The 21,681-nt window shown below is 50.6% G+C and overlaps 1 pseudogene; it reads left to right on the forward strand.

The window, feature by feature from the left end:
• Positions 1-14,185: 14,185 nt before the first annotated feature.
• Positions 14,186-15,342, forward strand: LOC147729648 (18S ribosomal RNA; annotated as a pseudogene).
• Positions 15,343-21,681: the final 6,339 nt, after the last annotated feature.

Consider the following 21,681-nt stretch of genomic DNA (forward strand, 5'->3'; position numbering starts at 1 on the left):
TTTACCGTTGGTTCTTAAACTCTTTTTCTCTTATCAACGCACGCAGTTTCACGATTATTTAGCATGTAATCTAAAGCCACATTCAATCTTTCGCTTATACACTTAACTCATTCGGTTTGTCTTTATGGTATGCATGCAGGTCTGTAAACCTCTTTATTGTATGATATAGCATTGTAATATTACTTTGTGGAGGTTTTGGATTGGTCCTGTTTAACTTCTTTTACAGACCCCTGACGAAGGGTCCCTGTTCTTGGGTGGAATCAGGCAGAACTAGTCCGCCTTCAGCGGGTTCAAAATGCGGCGGCCAGGATGCTGGTCGGCCTTCCGAAGTTCGTCTCTGCTCGTCGAACTATTCAAGATCTCCACTGGCTACCTGTAGGGCAAAGAATCAAGTTTAAAGCTCTCTGCTTAACTTTTAAAATTCTTAAGTCAGCCTCCCCTCCTATCCTCTCGCAGACAATCCTTCACTATGCCCCCTCCAGAGCTCTTCGATCCTCAGGGTTAAATCTAGCCATTGTTCCACGTTTTAAAAAAGCTAGAATGGGTGGACGTTCTTTTTCAGTGCTGGCGGCAGCTCTCTGGAACTCTTTGCCTGCCCCTCTCCGTTCCATCCCTGACCTGCTCCCTTTTAGGAAGGCATTAAAAACCTTCCTATTTTCCTCAGTTTAGTCCCATTCATATCTGGTTACCTCTGCTGTGTTGTGTTCCACCATCTCCTAAAGCGCCGGGACGCCTCTTGGCTGCGGCATCTGCGCGCTATATAAAATAAAATACCATAACAAGTGGCAGGCACGCTCACATACATTCACTAGAATTTCTTTAAAGACTCCGAGGCACTGTCTAAGAAACTCTATGCAAAGAATCACATGTGTGACCACATTTTGTCCTATCACTAATACACTGACAAAATGCATAAAAAAGCATTGGGAAAATCTCACCACTGCCAACATTACTTGAAAAGGCCAACTGTTCTCATTCAAAAGGGTTTGCAACATTAGAGATCATCTAGTGAGAGCCCACAAGCCCAAACAAAGTGAGAACACAATCCACTTATCCCTAGGACTCCCCCCTGTCCTAGGCCATTACAAATGCAGCAATTGCTTGGCTTGTACCTCCACAATGAATAATAAAATCTTTGGGTATGGCAATATAAAACCTACACATGGCTTCTTTTCCAACTGCAATTCACGTAATGTCATTTATTCTATTTGTTGCCCATGTAACATGATATATATAGGTAAAAACACAGAAAATCAAGACAAGAATAACCCAGCATAAAATTAGAATTCTCTGCAAAGTTACCACAGCCCCTCTGGTTAAACATTTCTTGGAAAGAGGACAGTCTCAAAATCACTTCACCTGGCAAATAATTGACATTCTGCAACCCCAACCAAGAGGGGGTAACAACCAGCTGATCTTGAAAAAGCTGGAATGCAAATGGCTTTTCAAATGACAATCTATTGCCCACGGACTGAACACACAGGAGGAGTGGAACTTAAATCTTTGACCACTCTCTCTCCTTATTTTTATGTATGATACAGGGGACAGCTCATCATAATTTGAAATGTACTCTGTCTTACAGATGTCAAGTCTTGGTCAGACTTCCCCTGAATATGTTGTAATATTTTCTCACAAATGATTCCACTGTCCTTAATATCTCCTTTCCATCACTTAAGATACTGCCTTGTGTCCTTCATCTTGGTATTTTCCTAAACTTAGGACACTGTCTTTTATTCGTATCCACCAAAGGAACCCTAATACTCGAATTGACAAGAGTACTAGTGTGGGTCCACTTGTGCAAGTGATTTATTCATGTTCACGTCCCGTTGAATTTTCTCAGTGATTAATTCTGTAAGCCCATGTCTCAATGGCCTCACATTAGTCCTGTATGACTGACCAAAATGTAGGAGAGTAGGGTCTGCTTTCCTATGGTCACCCCACTTTTTGCTTTTTGCTTCAATGGTTTTCGACTTAATGTGGCTGTGGGCCTGCTAATCAGACCCACAGCCCAGCTGCTCTCTCTCTAAATTCACTACAATGTACTTTAGGTACATTACCAATTGTATACTGGGTCACCCTATGAGCCCCTGTACAGTGTACCATAGGTACCCAGGGCATAGGTGCATCCAAGGCCTACCAGGGGCTGCAGCATATCTTTAGCCACACTTGGCTGGCCATTCAAATCGACACAACTGGCTGATCACTCAGCTGGGGCAAGGTGGTGTAATCACCCCTTGCTTAGATATAGTATACCTACGTCTAACCTTATATCTGGACACATATACACCTATAAGTCACTCCTGTGGCAGGCCTTAACAATCCTGAAGGCACAGTGCTTGGAAAATAGGTTTCCTGCCTTGGGAGGTGATAGCAACACCCCAAACAGGACTTTGTGTATTGGGACAGGGAGGGCTGAAAGGATTGAGACACTGCCTGGGGCACACAAGGTCTCCCATGCATTGTCCAGTTCAAACCGGTGCTGGGGCTTCCCTGCCCCAGCTCTGGCACGAAACTGGACAAAGGGAAAGGGGTGTAACCGCCCCCTTCCCTGGTCCCACCCATAGGAGAGACCTAGCAGGTAATCCAGCTCCTAAGATTCGTATATAGGTAGGAGCTGAGTATAGAGACTTTTGATTATCCTGACTGCAACACTGAAACGAAACTCTGGACCTTCATCACTGTACTTTGGAAGAAGACAACTGAATAATCTCCCTTGTGGTCAAGGAGTGACCACCCTGCACAAGCAGGCACCATCCAGCGATTGACAACTTGCTTTGCCGCCGCCTCCCACCGGAGCCCGAGCCCAGAGCCCAGAGCCTGACAAGAACCCAATTCCCAGACATCCAACAGCCCGATCCACAGTCCCTGCAAAGCTGAGACCCGTGGAGGTGACGAGAGATGTGGGACCGGCCATCTTGAAAAGTCTGCGATCTGCTAACTGTGCAGCCCCCGAGGCCTCCTCGAAGCTGTGCATTGGGGATTGAGAAGCCCCAACCCCGAGCAGCATCTGCACCAAATATCAGCCCTGCACACTCCACGAGTTCTGCGTGGGGCCCTTTTGCATTTTCCTGCTCAACGCGTCTGCCCGGTCACTTGCCCATTGGCTAGTGGCCATCTTGGTGACAAGTATGAGAAACTAAACCACTGGTCTGATTGCTCCAGACTGGCCCTTGCTTCTCTCAAAAGAAACAGCCCCTCAGACCTTGCTGTTCTGAGTAAGAAGCCTACATTGATTCCTGCGTGGGTTGCCTTTGCCAAGGCTTGTTGCTTCCAATCTTGAAGCCGACACCGGCGAGAGCCTTTGTGGGAAAATCCATGCCTCCATCCTGGTCATCGTCAACGCCTTCTGGTCCACATGGCTGCAGAGACAAGCTTCCCATCGGCACCTGCTTGCAAAGCGACATCACCTGGTTCCATCCTGGTCACTGGCTAGTGACCCAGACTCTGTCCCCTCTGCTTTCAGATTCTCTACATCTTCGATCCATCCTTGGATCCTCTCTTCTGGCCACCTGCAGCATCTTTACTCCAAGGCTCCATAGATCTCCACGACGAAACCCGACACACTTTGGGACCTATGCACCGCTTCCTGTGGGTTAGGTAACGCGAGTACTACGGTGCTCCTGTAGAGGTTTACACTCCTAGTGTCCTAGTTTCAAGTGGTTAAGTTCTATTCCAGTCGGAAGACTGCTAAATCTTTAACTTTAAAACTTTTACGCACCCATTGACTTCTATGTGTGAACTTGTGTGCTTTTAGACACTGCACACGCATCCCGTGGGCCACCTGCTCCCTAACCATTGTTAGTCCAGTGTAGCCCCAGCGATTCCCAAGGCCTTATCATTGTTCATGATACCACTTTTTTGATATATGGTTTGAGGGGCCACCCCGCCCTATCCATAATTGTGCAAATTTTGGCTATTCTATAAGTTACTTGTTTTGCGCTTGTGCTTCTGTGCTCATAAAGAGTTCAGGGGTTTGTTTACAAATAAATACATATATATTTTGAATATATATCATGTGTGGTGTCCTTTCATTTGGTATTAAAGGGATTGCATATGGTAAAACAGCTGGCTTCACATGCCCTCTTGAGTTTAGCCTAAGACTGCTTTGTCCATGCTACCCCTAGGATAGCTGGTCTATAAGGTTGACTTTACAACCATCACCATAAGGGTTGTTTGGACTGGTGCAAGGTGCTCACTAGAATAGTGAACATCATATACCAGGCCAACTTCTCACACAAAACACCCTTCTACAATGTGATCCCCCTAGGCAGTGCCCGGACCAGTCTCATGCACAAGAGTGCCCACGTCATTGTGTATGCATGCTCCCACCGCCCTCTGGTTAGCGCACCAGTGGTAGTCCCCGCACTCCACTATGCACCTCACTTCCAGTATTTATTCAAACCTCGACCATCCCTCATGCCACAGACAATCGGCACAGAGGATCATGGAGCTGCAGCCCAGCATTCTCTGAACGACAATTTGGATTAATTGTTAATGTTAATGTTAATGTTAATATGGATTTGTTAAGCGCTCGTACGCCCGGGGGCTTCATGGCGCTGTAGAAAGGAACGCAACGCACCGGTTAAAAGTAGAAATGAAGCAGCTCAGCAATACGCCTGAGCAAGTAAGTCGAATTCCATGAACCTGTTGATCCGATGGGTGACCCTTGGTGACCCTTCCTCCTTCTCTTGCAGACTCGACGTTCAGGAGTTTCATTCCCCTCCCTTGGCTCGATTGGTTCAACCATCCTCTTGTATCCCCCCGGAGCTTCGATTCACTCCTCTGGAGCATTCACTGCCACTCATCTCGTCTTCCTTCCTACATTAAGATTACCAGTAAGAGCCCATTCTCTAGAGGCATCCCTCTTTCGGCTGTCTTCCACTAACTTTTGTACCGCTTTTGGCTGCCATAAGTGTGGCAGGGTATGCTCAGATGGGAGTCCCTTGCTCACTTTGCCACTGGATTCAAGCAAGCCGGGCTGAAGACGGCTGGAATGCCAGAAACCGGTCCTCGGAAGCTTGTTTCCGGTCCAGGGAAGACGTGGCTTGGCAGTTCGGGCTGGACTGTTCCCATGAGGCACAGGGTCAGACTGATTTGCATATAGCCATGTCTGAACTGGGGTGGCAGAGTGGGCTAAAGAACGGTGATGGATTAAACCCAGATCTTTTGAGTGGGTGTGAGTGTTTGATTTATTCAGATGCTCCGTCCATCACCACCCCCTTTTGTACCGTCTTCCACTAACCGGCATGACGTGTGCCACCACCGTGCGCACCCCGGGACAAGTGAGCCTTCACCTAGTCCCTATAGTCTTCGCTATCTAGAAATGGTGTTTGATTGCTAGACCTCATTTCTCTTATTCAATCTTTCTCGTGATTCATTCAGTTGTCTCACTGTCTCCCTATGTCCCATTTGTCGGTCTTTTATATAGTGCTAGCCCATAACTGCTATGTATTAATTATAATTGAATAACAATTATTAATGAATCACAACGCCAACATGCAGTTTTTAACCAAGACACTCCCTGAAACCTTATTTTGTCTTTACATTGTAGATATCAGGTGCTCGCACACCTGTCCTGATGAAGATCTCAAATCGTTGATTTCGAAACACCATCGACCTCATTGCAACTAAACTCCGTGGGGCATATTATCAAGGGGGTTTATCTCCGCTTTTTTGGCTTTAAAAGCCAAGAAAGCGGAGATCTCCCTATTACCTAGCTGTCGCTAACACCAGTTAGCGACAGCTTGTAGGAGATAGCCACCATCTTGGGCCCCACTTTGCATGTCAGTGATATTTATCACTAATGACATGCAAAGTGGGTGTGCCAAGATGTTAGAGACTGAAAACAGTCGTTAACATCGCTATCTACTATCACCAACTTTTGGAGATATTCGCGCTAAGCGCAAATATCTCCAAAAGCTATCACCTGCCCTGAGCAGTTCTTAGCCATGTTATCCAATGGGAGGTGGATAACATGGCTAAGAGCATTAGCTTGGTAATGCATGAATATCGCTGACTTTTCAGCAATATTCATGCATTGCGGCGATTTTTATTTGCGGTAAAAATCGCCGCAGCTCTGCGATAAATTTTTGTCTCTAACCAGGCAATAGCAATCGCTATTGCTTGGTAATATGCCCCCTTGTTTGCTATATAAAAAAAGTGTTAATAAGGAGTTTCTTCTTGTTGCCAATTTGATGTATGTTTTTAAAGTCTACCATCACTCACCACTTCATGTTTTCTTTCACTATCTGTGCACTTGATCTACAATCCCCTTTGGGAATAATGTTATGAATATTGTGCAATAAATACATTAATTGCTTTGTCTACATGTGTCTCTCCATATACTTGTCAAAAACAAATTCTTACATCAAAAGATACAGGTCTCACTGTCTTTTCTGCATGTTAAGAAAATATATTGCTACCAGGATATATTGACCTTAGATGAACCATTGTTTTCTAAAAGAAACTCAATGATTGGACAGACTCATCGCAGCCAGACCAGACTATGTGATGGCTGACAACCTTACCCTGTCTGAAAAACAGTTTAGTGTCTGCAGATTGGAATACTGCTTCCCTGTGGTCAATCCACACTAAGCAATTAGCAGCATTCTCTACACCAATGCTTGGCAGTGCCCTGCAAAGGCCACTGTCTTGGAGGTGAGGCTCCTGGTTAGTCAGGATCTTTTGCATTAAATTATTGCAGCATACCTGGGGCATGAGGAATGAAAGCAGGTTCCGATGATCGGACCTTAGGACCAAACTCCATCCATTCCACTAATTAGTGCAATCATCCTCTTACAATTCTTTTCTGCATCCAAATTCTTATATACCCAGTATTAATTTTCTGAATTTAGCGGACTGGCGTATAATGGGAAGAAATACAAATACATAAAAACCTGAATGAATTTACATATTCTGAGGCAATTTCAATCTTATAATGACTGCATTCGGAATCAGTTCTGTCATAAATGGCGCAATAAACTTAGATGTTAATTTAGAAGACTTTTTCTAATGCAATTTCGTTTGTGAGAAGCCATACCTCATCTACAATATACTGAGGTGCAGGACTTTTCTTATATTCAAAATTTACCTTATAAACATATTCAGCTGCTTTCAGAATGTCAATTCACTCAGACAGGTGATCTTTTACTCAAGACATTGAGGTGTGGAAAAACAGACTGAAAGGAAATATAGAAGGACGAAGTCCATACACACAAAAGAAAGGGGATAAATGTTTCAATGTATTATATATTAACTCGGCCAACCATAATATCATGTTCCAATTGTCGACTTCTTGCAAAGTTTCGGATTAAAAATACTGTTCTTTGACAGAAAAAAAATACTGTTCAACACAATGATGTCAGCTTTCAGTCTGTCAATCTGTTTTAGGATGATAGCTAGTTGACCGACAAACTCGCATATCTAATGCTTATATAGAGCAGACCGACATTTTGAAATAAACTGAGATCCTCCTTCTCAGTAGTTACACCATGAAAAAAAACACCATTGGTATGATGTGTGTTAACTCTTTAGATGAGAGCAAAGCATGCACCAATATAAAATTACCTTTGTCAGGCAAATAATCTGAATCAATCTGAAGTGCCCATCCTTCCTGAGAAGCTGACAAGGCGACACTTGTCAGCAGATAAGAATCAGGGAATGGGACCACAGACACACTATTTTTGTGAAGAGTAGCAGAAGTAATCTGTTGATGAGAGGGTTTTGGGCAATAGCAGTACTTGATAGTGCCACAGAAATAACAATAGCCCACCAGAGAATCAACCCCTCCCCGAATGCCAATGGGACGATTAACTGTATTCAAACAGAAACACTACATGAGCATCTGAATGAGCCGAATTTAATTTCGAAAGTTCAGAAGGGGTTTTGTAGTGAACAATTTATTTAATTTAATTTACTAATTACTATGAGATAACATTGAGTGAGATTGGCCCACATTTGTTAAAACCAAGGCCCTTATGCCACTCTCTTAATTAATGCATCTGAGCCAAGCTTTTGTCTCTCCGTGCATGGGTGCCCATGGACACCTCCCTCCACCACACGCAGTGGTGGGTCCCTCTGCCGCCAGGCCGCCAGGAGGGGTGCGGAGGGGGTAACACAGGTCTGTGGGAGGCTGCTTCCACCACGTGCCCTTCGGCATGGGGGACCTCCCCCTCCTGTCCCTGCCCCACCGGGGTGTGGGAACGGGGCCACCATCCTTTGCAGGTCAGGAGGGTGACCAGATGACCTCCAATTCCCGCTGCTCCTGGGCAAGTCGGGCAGGGAGGTGAGCAGCAGCCACCCGGAGGAAGAAAGCTCCAGAGTGGCTGCCTTGGTGCGCCCGGCCACCCTCGCCGGAATGCAGGGTAGACTGGGTACGACAGCCTCCGAGGCCATCGGGGCACTGGGTCGTCCCGGACCATCTGGTCACCTGGCTGTGCGACCAGATGACCCTGCGGGCAGGGTGAGCAGATGGCCCTGCGGGCTGGGTGACCAGATGGCCATGTGGGCTGGTGGTTGTGCTAACTCCAATTTTTGTCCTTCCCCAGAGTTCTGTAGGCCCAAGAAAAATGGGCTCTCCAGGCAGGTCGTCGGGGATTGGAGGTGGCCTGCGTTTAACCCTCCTTGGGTCCGGCCAAGGGTCCGTGCACTGGGGATGGAGCTCCACCGGGCCCCAGGGAGGCTCTCCCTTGCCTGGCTAGGGTTCGGAAGGTGGAACCAGGCCCGGGGCTTGAGTTCCGTCCGGCCGGCTCCGGGGTGCGTGAGCCCCCCGTCCTGCAAGCCATCAGAGGGTCTGGGATCTTGGGACGGGGCTCAACCAGGGCCCGGAGAGGCTCTCTCCAGCCTGGATAGGGTTCGGAAGCTGGGACGGGGCCTGGGGCTTGAGCTCTGTCCGGCCGACCCCAGGGTGCGTGAGCCCCCTGTCCTGCAAGCCATCAGAGGGTCCGTGCGCTGGGGAGGGGGCTCCACCGGGGCCCACGGAGGCTCTCCCCGGCCTGGCTAGGGTTCGGAAGGTGGGACCGGGCCTGGGGCTTGAGCTCAGTCCGGCCAGCCCCGGGGTGCATGAGCCCCCCATCCTGCAAGCCATCAGAGGGTCTGGGTGCTGGGAACGGGGCTCCACCAGGGCCCGGGAGGCTTACCCGGTCTGGCTAGGGTTCGGAAGCTTGGACCGGGCCTGGGGAGCAGGTGTGACTACGCTGTCAGAGCGGAGTTTTCTGCCCACCCCTAAATAACCCTGTGGTCGGGAGCCCCTGTCCTGTTGCCTAGCGAGTGTCTGAGTGCCTGTGATGGGGTCCATCGGGCCAAGGGAGGCTCCCCCAACCTGACTGGGATCAGAAGCAGGGACCAGGCCAGGTGGAGGGGGTGGCTGTCCTTTCCACTGCATAGTAAGAGTTTGGGTAGGGCTGGGCGTAGTTTGAGTAGCGCCACTACGCACACTGCGCAGAATTTTGGAAAAAAAATCGTGGAAAACGGGAGCGCCTCCTGATGATTTGTGTGCCCGGGACAGTGGTCCCTCGGGCCTGGGCAAACTCCCTATTCTCCCCGGCCTGGTTGGAGCCCGGGAGACCTGCTGCTGTGGAGCCCGGGAGCCCCGGATCCCTGAAGCCCCCGAGCCCTGCAGCCCTGGAGCCCTGCAGCCCCAGAGCCCTGCAGCCCTGTAGCTCCGGAGCCCTGGAGCCCCGGGAGCCGTGGAGCCTTGGAGCCCTGCAGCCGCCAGAGCATTGTGGTCCGAGCCCTGCAGCCCCTGGAGCCCTGCAGCCCCGAGCCCTGGAGTCCCGGAGCCCTGCAGCCCCGGAGACTTGCAGCCCAGCAGCCCCGAGCCCTGGAACCCCAGAGCCCTGCAGCCCCAGAGCCCTGCAGTCCCGGAGCCCTGCACCCCTGGAGCCCTGCAGCCCCGGAACCCTGCAGCCTCGGAGCCCTGTAGCCCCAGAGTCTGCAGCCCTGCAGCTCCGGAGCCCTGCAGCCCCCGAGCCCTACAGCCCCGGATCCCTGGAGACTCAGAGCCCTGGAGCCTCGGAGCCCTGCGTCCCACAAGCCCTGCAGCCCCGTAACCTTGGAAGGGCAGGCAGGAGCCCTCCTGCGGAGGCTCAGGCAGGCAGATTGGCGTCATGTCGGTCCCCACCATCTGGCCGAGCTTCTCTGGAAGTCCTGATGAGGTGCCATTCGCCTCCCCGATCCCAGCCAGGGCTTCAGGAGGCCGGGCATGTTGGCGCCCTGGGTCCCCTCCGTCACTTGGCACGCATGGGCTCCCAGGAAGAGGGGTAGCCTTCCTCCGGATTACTAGGGGCAAGGGTATGCCCGGACACCCTTCCGGGACTGGCGGCTCCCTGCCGGGGACCAGATGGGCGATGACCAGGCAACACCTCCCAGGCGTCCGGGGTTCCCTCCTCCAGCCCGCGGCATGGCAAAGTACCGGGGACAGGCTCCATGGGTCCTGGGCAGTCCTCCGCATGCCTTAGGCCCAACGTGGGGTTTCAGAGCCCCCCCTGAGCCCTGCATCCCTGGGCCCTGTGGCCCCGGAGCCATGGAGCCATGTGGCCCAGGAGCCCTGCAGCCCGAGAGCCCTGAAGCCCAGTAGCCCTGGAGCCCGTGAGCCCTGGAGCCCCCGAGCCCTACAGCCCCCGAGCCCAGCAGCCCGGAGCCCTGCAGCCCAGAAGCCCTGCAGCCATTGAGCCTGGGAACCTCGGGAGCCCTGGAACCCCGGAGCCCTGCAGTCTCCGGAGCTCTGCAGCCCCCGAGCCCTGGAATCCCGAAGCCCTGCAGCCCAGAGCCCTGGAGTCCCGGAGCCCTGCAGCCCAGAGCCATGCAGCCCCGCAGCCCTGGAGCCTCGGAGCCCTGCGGCCCCCGAGCCCTGCAACCCCGGAGCCCTGGAAGGGCAGACAGCAGCCCCCCCGTGGAGCCTCGGGGCAGGCAGATTGGCGTCATGTCGGTCCGGGCCATCTGGTCGCACCTTTCCACTCGGCCATCTGGTCGCATCCAATGCTTCCCAATGGGGCGACCAGATGGCCGGGCTTCCCTGGAAGTCCCGATGAGGTGCCATTCGCCACTCGGATCCCAGCCAGGGCTCCAGGAGGTCGGGCACGGTGCGGTGCGCACTTGTTCCCAGAAAGAGGGACAGCCTTCCTCCGGATTACTAGGGACAAGGTACTCTAGGGCCCCTCTCGGTCTAGCGGTCCTCAGCCGGCAGCTGGACGGGCAAGGATGCCGCTCCAGCCCCGAGTCCGTCCCCAGGCCTGCCACGTGGAAAGATGCCCTGGACGGGGTTCGGGAGGGCCCGGGGATGTGTCCCCTGCACCTCCGGGCCTGGGGGCCCCCTTAGTGGCTCCAAGGGCCCCGCCGGGCCTGGGTCCCAGTGCTCCAGACCTGGGGCCCATCCCCCGCCTGCCGGCACTGCCAAAGGCCCAGGACGTGGTTCGGTTGTGCCTGGGGAGCCTCCCCTTGCTTGACTGGTTTCAGGAGCTCCAGCCGGGGCCCCCCCGATGGCCCCAGGGAGGGTGGCCTCCCCACCCGGGGCCCTGGCCTGGGTCCTGCCGAGTGGCAGGGTGCCCGGGACGGGGTCCGTAGGGCTTGGAGTGACTCCCCCTGCGCCTCCGGGCTCGGGGCCCCTGGCTGGGGCCAGGAGCTTGGCTGGGCCCCGAGTTGGGTGCTCCGGCCCTGGGCCCTGTCCCCTGTCCCCCAGCCTGCCGCACTGCAAAAGGCCCGGGACGGGGTTCCGATGTGCCCGGGAGCCTTCCATTGCTTGGCTGGGTTCAGGAGCCAGCCTCGTCACCCCTAGCTCCTTCCTGGGTCCTGCCGCGTGGCAGGGTGTCCGGGTGGTATCAGGGGGCCTCACCCGGCCCTGGGTCGGGTGCTTGGGCCCCGGGCCCTGTCCCCAGGCCTGCCTCAATGCCAAAGGGTTCCGTTTTGCCCGGGCAGGCCTCCCCTGCTTGTCAAGGTGTGCGCGGGCCCCGGGCTGGAGGGCCTGTCGGGCCCCCTTGCAGCCTCCATGGTTGGGGCCCAGCTGGGACCCCGGGCCTCCGGTCTGCAATGCCCCAGCGCCCGCTCACTCCTTCGTTGGGTCACAGGGTGTCCCGCTGGCTTCCCTTTTGTGCCCGGCCATCTGGTCGCCCAGATACCTTCGGCCATCTAGTCGCCTTCAATGCTTTCCTATGGGGTGACCAGATGGCCAGGCTTTCCTGGAAGTCCCGATGGGGTGCCATTTGCCTCCCGGATCCCAGCGAGGCCTCCAGGAGCTCATATACTTTCGCACCTTGGGTCCCTTCTGTCACCTTGAGTGCACGGATTACAATAAAGCGGGGGTAATTTTCTTCCGGATTACTAGGGAGAGGGTCAGTCAGACCTCCGTGAGGTCCGGCAATTCTGAATCAGTGAAAGCCAGTCCCAGGGCCCGCCCGCCGGGGCCCCCAGGGGCCTGGGGACGCTCCTGCCTCTCAGCCCCTTGCCGATGGTTCTCTTTCTCTGAGTTTTCTCAGGCAGACCTCCGTGAAGTCCGGCCATGCTGAGAGGGGGAAGGCAGTCCTGGGGCACGCCCGCCGGGGCCCTAAGTGGCCTGGGTACGCTCTTGCCTCTCAGCCCCTTGTTGATGGTCCTTTTTCTCCAAATTTTCTCAGGCAGACCTCTATGAAGTTTGGCCATGCTGAGAGGGGGAAGGCAGTCCCGGGGCCCGTCCACCGGGGCCCCCAGGGGCCCGGGCACGCTCCTGCCTCTCAGCCCCTTGCCCGAGGTCCTTTTTCTCTGAGTTTTCTCAGGCAGACCTCTTTGAGGTCCGGCCATGCTGTGAGGGGGAAGGCAGTCCCGGGGCCTCCCTGCCGGGGACCCCAGGGGCCCGGGGACGCTTCTGCCTTTCATCCCCTTGCCGATGGCCTTTTTTCTCAGAGTTTTCTCAGGCAGACCTCCGTGAGGTCCGGCCATGCTGAGAGGGGGAGGCCAGTCCCAGGGCCGGCCTGCTGGGGCCCCCAGGGGCCCGGGAATGCTTCTGCCTCCCAGCCCCTTGCTGAGGGTCCTTTTTCTCCGAGTATGCTCAGGCAGACCTCCCTGAGGTCCGGCCATGCTGAGAGGGGGAAGGCAGTCCCGGGGCCCTAAGGGGCCCTGGGAAGCTCCTGCCTCTCAGCCCCTTGCCTATGGTCCTTTTTCTCCGAGTTTGCTCAGGCAGACCTCCATGAGGTATGGCCATGCTGAGAGGGGGAAGGCAGTCCCGGGGTCTGCCCACCGGGGCCCCCAGGGGCCCGGGGACGCTCCTGCCTCTCAGCCCCTAACCGATGGCCTTTTGTCTCTGAGATTTCTCAGGCAGACCTTTGTGAGGTCCAGCCATGCTAAGAGGGGGAGGGCAGTCCCAGGACCTGCCTGATGGGACCCGGGAATGCTCCTGCCTCTCAGTCCCTTGCTGAGGGTCCTTTTTCTCTGAGTTTGCTCAGGCAGACCTCCGTGAGGTCCGGCCATGCTGAGAGGGGGAAGGCAGTACCGGGGCCCACCTGCTGGGGCCTCCAGGGGCCCGGGGACACTCCTGCCTCTCAGCCCCTCACTGATAGGCCTTTTTCTCTGAGTCTGCTTGCCCTGGGGTCAGGCAGGGGATGCTAAGCCATCATACCCCCTGTGCAGGGTAGCCTGTCAGGGGATGCCGTGGCTGTACTCTGATCGATTGGGCACTCTCGGTCCATTTAGGGATGGACTGCTTGGCCAGCCTCGGCTGTTGTTTCAAGCAAAGAGCTTCCACCCCACATGGACCGTCTGACTCGAGGGTTCACCCTACCCAGCAGAGCAAAGGCCGAGCGGCCCGGCAGCTCGTGTCCCCCAGTGGTCTGACCCGTGTGGAAGGGGTCGGCTGGACCCCTTGGATGCTGCTGCCCAGCAGGTCCGAAGGCCCGTGCCCCATGCCGTCACCCCTCTCTGCCCAGCACATTTCCACAGCAGCTCGGAATGACCGTACTGAGGGGTGCCGCTGCGGCCAGGCTCCGGCACCCCTTCCTCCTCACTCAGGCTGCGCCTCGTCCTGCCTCTCAATCCCGGGGGAGACGGCTGGGCCTGCCGGTGCCCATGCGACCGTACCTCTCCATGCCCCTCCACCGAGCCCTCCTGACCAGGCGGGTGGGCTCCTTCCCCTGGCGGCTCCCGAGAGATGGAGGGGTGTGTGAAGGTTGCTGGCTTGGGAGATGGGCATGCGGCTCCCCATCCCGTCATCAAGTGCGGCTACCTTGTTGATCCTGCCAGTAGCATATGCTTGTCTGAAAGATTAAGCCATGCACATGTAAGTACAAACAGCCGGTACAGTGAAACTGTGAATGGCTCATTAAACCAGTTATGGTTCCTTTGATCGCTCAATCTGTTACTAGGAGAACTGTGGTAATTCTAGAGCTAATACATGCCGACGAGCGCTGACCTACCGGGATGCGTGCATTTATCAGACCAAGAGCAATCCGGGCTCGCCCGGCTGCTTTGGTGACTCTAGATAACCTCGGGCCAATTGCACGTCCCAGTAACGGCGACGATACATTCGGATGTCTGCCCTATCAACTTTCGATGGTACTTTCTGTGCCTACCATGGTGACCACGGGAAATCAGGGTTCGATTCCGGAGAGGGAGCCTGAAAAACGGCTACCACATCCAAGGAAGGCAGCAGGTGCACAAATTACCCACTCCCGACTCGGGGAGGTAGTGACGAAAAATAACAATACAGGACTCTTTCGAGGCCCTCTAATTGGAATGAGTACACTTTAAATCTTTTAGCGAGGATCCATTGGAGGGCAAGTCTGTTGACAGCAGCCGCGGTAATTCCAGCTCCAATAGCGTATATTAAAGTTGCTGCAGTTAAAAAGCTCGTAGTTGGATCTTGGGATGGAGCTGGTGGTCCGCCGCGAAGCGAGCTACCGCCTGTCCCAACCCCTGCCTCTCTGCGCCCTCTTGATGCTCTTGACCAGTGTCCTGGTGGCCGAAGCGTTTACTTTGAAAAAATTAGAGTGTTCAAAGCAGGCTGGTCGCCTGAATACTTGAGCTAGGAATAATGTAATAGGACTTTGGTTCTATTTTGTTGGTTTTCAGAACTGGGGCCATGAATAACAGGGACGGCTGAGGGCATTCGTATTGTGCCCCTAGAGGTGAAATTCTTGGACCGGCGCAAGACGAACCAAAGCGAAAGCATTTGACAAGAATGCTTTCATTAATCAAGAACGAACGTCGGAGGTTCGAAGACAATCAGATACCGTCGTAGTTCCGACCATAAACGATGCCAACTAGCGATCCGGCGGCGTTATTCCCATGACCCGCTGAGCAGCTTCTCATGTCTCAGTGCAACCAGTGCAATACAATGGGACGAATTTGATCTTGTACCCGGCCTGCACTTAATCATGGTCAGCTTGAACTTGTGAATTTCTCATGATCAGATGCACCCAGATAACCATCATTGGAACTTTGAGCTTTCTGTTGATACTTATACATACGACTTTGAAATTGCAAATCACCAGTTCTACTGTTTATGTTTTTGTTGTTCTGGTATCATTTTATTTATAAAAAATAGTTCTGGCCTTTCTACATTGGTGGGGGATTTATTTTCTGGCTTGCTTATTGCTTTACTCCGGCAGCTTCCTTATGGCCACTTCCAGGAACTGAACTCTTGGTGTTGATTTGAAAAGGTAAGCTTTCAGAAGGACTAATAAGTTGGCTGTAGCTGACCTGAACTCCATTGCAGTCATCCTCAACTTGTGACTCTGACCCAGTGCAGTGTGACCACATATGTTATGTGTATTTCTTTTTTTTCATTTCAAAAGATTTTTTATTAGGAGCTGCAAAGAGAATCATCAGTACAGGAATAGTCGGTTCAGTACGAATAGTTACAGTCACATGAATAGGAATACAGAAAATTGTCCCCAATAATGCAAATGAGTCCATAAAACATAAAACAATGAGTCCATCACGTTACATAAGATACCCTTAAAATGTCCACATACATTCCGATGATAACTGGTGTCATGTAAAGCCTGACCTTGAAGGAGCTAGGCACCACCCCACTATCGCAGAGGCTACATAAGCTGAACATTTTCGTAACCCAAACCTGTAGTACATGTGGGAGCTGGAGTCATCACTCTGTGGTTAGGAATGTGCAAAAACATAGATTGGCTAACAATCAGTATGAAACATTGTGTGATGACACGCTCTTGGGCCTTGTAAACAAGATTCAAGGAGGTTTGTATGTATCAAAATGAGTGTCCAGCGAGGACCAGATTTTCCTCGATGGGGGATGTTATGTGTATTTCTAAAGCACAGCACTACCCGGGGGTGTCCTGGCGCTGATTGCTAACTCTAAGAGTTCAGGAGCTTATGGGAGATTATCTATAAAAGATTCTAAACGTTGAACAGCCAAGTTTTCAGTTACTTTCTGAATATGAGGAGATCAGTGGTGTTTCTCAGATTCCAAGTGAGAGATCATTCCAGGCCTTAGCCACTCACGTCATTAAACTTCTTCCAGCCCACATAGCTTTCTTAATGCGGGCGTACAGTCACTAGTTTAGCTCCTACTGAGCGCAAGGTTCTTTTGGGAGTGTACCATTGTAACCGTTGTCTCAGATATTCTGGTCCCAGTTCATGTAATGCCTTGAAAACTGTGCATAAGGATTTATAAAGCACCCATTTCCTAATTGACAGCCAGTGTAGTCTTTTAATTTCCTTAGAGACCCATACAATTTTTTATGTACCTGTCAGACGGCTTGCATATTGCAGGATCTGCAGTTTGTTTAAATAATGCTCTTGGATATTCAGAAGGAACCCATTGCATTAATCCAGCTGTGATAAAATGAGAGATGTAACGACAGTACGTTGACTGTCTTTCAGCAGGAACAATTTTATATTTTTGATCAATTTAAGAGAGTGAAAGGTGACTGAGGATCTTAGCTTTGCCTGAGTTAAGTTTCAGGCAATTCTGTGTCATCCAGGTTTTAACTGCCTCCATGCAGTCATGAAACTTCTTGCTCTTGCCTGATTTATGTCCTGGCAGCAGCAACAAAACAATTTGTGTATTATCTGCATAGGAGGTAAGACTAAACCCAAAGGATCTAATCAGGGGCGCCACTTACACATTAAAAAGAGTAGGGCTGAGGGATGACCCCTGCAGCACACCACAGGGCAGAGAACATGGTTTGGAGTAAAATTTGCCCATGGACACTATTTGTGTTCTATTAGTTAAAAAGGATTTTAATAAACTTCCATGCCTTGCCCTGGACCCCCCACTCAGACAAACAATCCATCAGGAGGTCATGATGGACCGAGTCGAAGGCCGCGGAGAGATCCAACATCATTAGTGCAGCCTCCCCTCCATGATTCAGGGCTTCCCTGATTTCTTCAGTTGATTTTATAAGGGCTGACTCTGTACTGTGGCCTTCTCTAAACCCATATTGAGTGGGATCCAACACCTGATTCTCATGAGGAGAGGCACTCAGCAGGGAGTTCATTGCTTTCTCTACCAACTTTGCTGGCAGCGGTAGGTGAAAAATTGGCCGAAAATTATTTGGGTCACTAAGATCTAGGTTCTATTTTTTCAATAGTGGAAGTATTGAGGCTATGTTCCAAGCTTTGAGGAAGTCTCCTGATTCAAACATGGCATTAAACAAGGAGGTGAGTGAAGTAGTGATGGGTTCCAGAGTTAATTTAACCACCGATACCAGTCAGGGATTGTAGAGAGAGCCTGATTTGGTTAAAGCAAGAAGCCTTTTTGTTGCCCATAATTTGTGCTTTTTGGCAATATTTTCACTGAAATCTTTATTATTACACATCTGCGGCTACACTGATTGGATTTTTGTAATTTATTTCTGATTTGCCTATTGAAGGAAGCTCTGTTTTTCTAACTTGGTGTGAGATCCTTTGTGTTGCCTTTATACTTTGTCGCTATATGAGTGCTGCATGACTACTGTACACATTGACTCTAAGTTGAGCCTGACCGTTTTTCTGTCAAGATACCAGAGGGTAATGCACAGGTTAATTCAGTGGCTTCTTGTGGTTTACCCTAACGAGGATCTTGGTTATTGCTTGAGAAGGTTCCCCTCCAACAAATAACACAGTTTCCAACAGGAGGTCTCCTCCAAGTGTGCTTAATGTCAAATATGGTAATAAAGTCATTACTAGTAGTAATTATACAGTCTAAGTTTACACTTTTATTGACTCCACCCCAACTTGTAGATGGTGAAAAGCCCAAAATATTATTGTTACTCAATAGTGTAAGAATAAACTTAAATTTACACTTGTAGATTTACTCATGTGTAAGTTTACCTGTGTAAGTAGACAATTTGTTTTTTTCATTTACATGGATTTCGCTGGAAATGGGACATACACATGATTTACTTTAGTCTTGTTCTGATGTCCTAAAGCAGATGTTATTGTTCTTCATCTGGTGTAACTAATTAGAAAAAAAGGTCCACACAGGATCTGCACATAACGCCGCAGAGTCCCAGTAGAGAGTTTTTATAGCACAACATTGAGGGTGTGACCGTATGCGGAGAAGTGTGGCTCAATGGTTAGAGCAGGCAGACCTCGATGCAGAGCTCTGGCCAAAGACCAGGGTTCGATTCCTGCCCTGGCAGGTCTCGGGCTCATTAATTCCCCTGACCGGATATTCTCACCTCAGTGCCTATTCTGATCATGGGTCCCACGTTGCAACTCTGGGCAATAGCTTGCTTAGTCTCCACAACGCCCCCCACAACTCGAGAGATGCCTGGTCTGCACCATGGGGGTGCCCAGGAGTGGACACTTCACAGGGAAAGCAAGGAAGGGTTCCCTTGCAGTATTCGTACAAGCGCCGGGAAACCCACTGCGGGTAGCTGTGCGCGATACAAGTACAAAAACATTTACATTTACATTTAGGCCATTATGCAGATACATGGGACAGTACAGGAGCCCAACAAATGTCTATCACTAATCTGAGGCCTCTGAGGTAAACGCTGAAAGAAGACAAGTAATTTCAAGTATGTAAGGAAAGTCTTTGTGGTTATTCAGCAGAATGAACTTCAAGAAGTACTGCAAACAAAAAGCATCTAGGAAGATGACATCTAGCTTGTAGATAATCTCAACTGGATAGCACAAGACACAGATGTAGAACTGCTCTCAAGCAGAGGAATACAGGTGAAGTGCAGAACCCAAGCACAGGCTTCCTCACATCAACAGAGAGGATAGACAAAGCACTTGGTCACACCATGAGTGTGGATTTCATAGGCTGCACAATTCTCCAGGCGATTAATGACAGAATCCTTAAATCATCCTCCAATCCTGTGCTCATTGAATCATGTGGTAAATTGTCAAATCTCACTTTAGCCTGTCACTCAGATGGGCATATTGTAACTACTTTTTGCATGCCCTTAGGTACAGGAGGCAGTATTGCCTGTCCTTTTATATGGGTAACAACTGTGCAGCACACATCTGACATCCACAATCTTAGGCTGCATGAATTTTGTGAAGCTGCAGGCATGACATCCGAGTGCCAATTATATGAGGAAGAGGTGGATGATGGAGCAGGCACATATAACAATCCATGACAGCAGCCATTAGTATGTCTATCATTCCCAGGATCATCCATGTATTACAAACAGTGCCTTTAACCCCTTCGCTGCTGATGACGAGCTCAGTTCGTCATCAGCCACGGTGGTCGTGTGCGGATGACGAGCTGAGCTCGTCATCTAACGCGGCTTTTGGAAAAAAGCCGCACAGCGCAAAAATAACCCCCGCACGCATGTGGTTAAGGAATATGAGTTCAGAGTTAATAAGGCAGGGTAAAAAATTCTAGACTGGAATGCAATCAATGCACCCTCTGACTGAGAGAAGGGAGCTCCGGAATCCTGAATCTGACAAAGTATCACCAAGTAATGGCACTTTGTAATGTGTGTGACTGCCCTGGATGCAGTAGAGAAATGGGGTCATGCATGATTGACCACACAATTATGGGAGGCTGAATGGAAGGTGGTGTGGATCTCTAAAGCCCAATAATAACCAAGGTCATCCCAAGCTCATCCCAAAAGGAAATTAGACCAATGTGGTTCAATATTGACATCACACAGAGTATGGGGAGGTAAGAGTTTTTGAGTTCGGGTAAAAGAGTTCCAGATTCATGGAAGGGGGCTGAAGTAGTGATAATCTACAAAAAAGGTGACACGGACCCTGCAAACTATAGTCCAATCAGTTTAATTGATGCTGTTCAAAAAATAGTTGGCAGGGTCATCATAAACAGAGTAAACACGTGGTTAGAAGGGGGGAATATCCTGTCCCACTTCGAAGGGGGGTTTCGTAAGAGTGTGGGCACAATGGACCAGGTATTTAGGTTCTGGGCAACATACTGGAAAACGGTAACCATCAAAAAGGGGAACCTATACCTGGCCTTTATTGATCTAAAGAGTGCTTTCGATCTGGTCCCTCGTGATAAACTCTGGAGGGTGCTGCTGGACATGGGGTTCCCGCGATACCTACTAGAGCTCACAGCCAAACTCCATCAAGATAATTATACCAAGATTAGATGGGGTAGGCAGGGTCAGCTTGTAGTGTAGTTCCTATTTTCCCAATAGGCCCTGCGCATTGGAATAACATAAACAGTAGTATCAACGTAGAAGTGCGGATCTTCCAGGCCTCTACTGACTTTGCTAAACTTAATTGGGTTTGTTACCAACTAGCTCAGAGGTCACTGGAAACTTTCTTGACTGAATAGGAAGTGATCAGCTTCCCTGGTACAGACAAGAAGGGATTCAGTTTTCCAACAACCGTGCAACATGACAACTTTGCTCCTCAGATAAGAGTCAATCTCTAGGGTCGTGTGAAACAATAGACAGTTATTTTACTGAGTCAGTTGTTGTGCAGATTACTTTCACAATATGTAGAGAATAGAGAGACGGGCGTTTTCAATAAAAGGTATTATTTATTGAACAGTCTTTCTTCTCATACAAGAGAAATGAATTGCCACAATTGCAAGACTTGTTATTATAAAACGTACGTACAGTAAAATGAGTAATGCGAAATAATACTGTAAAAGCATTGATATGGTTTCTTAGCCATACAATGGTTTAAAATGAATAAAACATATATACATTCATATATATATTAGCTAACGTACTCAACTGGTGCTTCTAACTACGCCTACCCCAGTGTACCTGACCTAAGCCTAATACTTGGAAGGGGAGTAAGTAAGTAGCTTTAGTTAAGTTGGTTTTGCCAAGGTTTGCTTCAAGAATTCTCTCTAAGGGTTTAGTCAACACCATACCTCTGAAATAGAATGTTGGAGGTCTGGTATCTCCTTCCAGGGACTCGATATCCCAGTCACTCGCAAGAGTAGGCTGGAAACGCCGGAGCTGGATTTCTCGGCAGGAGAAAAGACAGCGTCTTTCTCAGCGCGTCGAGGAAGAGGAGGAGGGGCAGCGTCCGCGGGCAGCTTGCAGGGGGACGACTGTTCAGCTCCTACGTTGACCACACCATCGTTCGCTCATTAGCAGCGATAGCCGTAGCGATAGTATCATCAGCAGCAGCTTCAGCGTTTGCCTAAGGCAACGTTGGTAATATTTATACCTGAAAGGTGCCTTGTTTGACGTAAATTTTTGGACCTAAGACGTCAATAAAGATGTCGCTAGGAAGTGACCGTCTATCAGTGCTCATTAGAGTTCTATTACTAATCAAAACATAGCAAGCGGGGCTTTCCCAGGTTGCTGAGTTTTTATCTTGTTGAAGAAC

Source organism: Lissotriton vulgaris, chromosome 2_1, assembly GCF_964263255.1.
Source record: "Lissotriton vulgaris chromosome 2_1, aLisVul1.2, whole genome shotgun sequence".
Lineage (NCBI taxonomy): Eukaryota > Metazoa > Chordata > Amphibia > Caudata > Salamandridae > Lissotriton > Lissotriton vulgaris.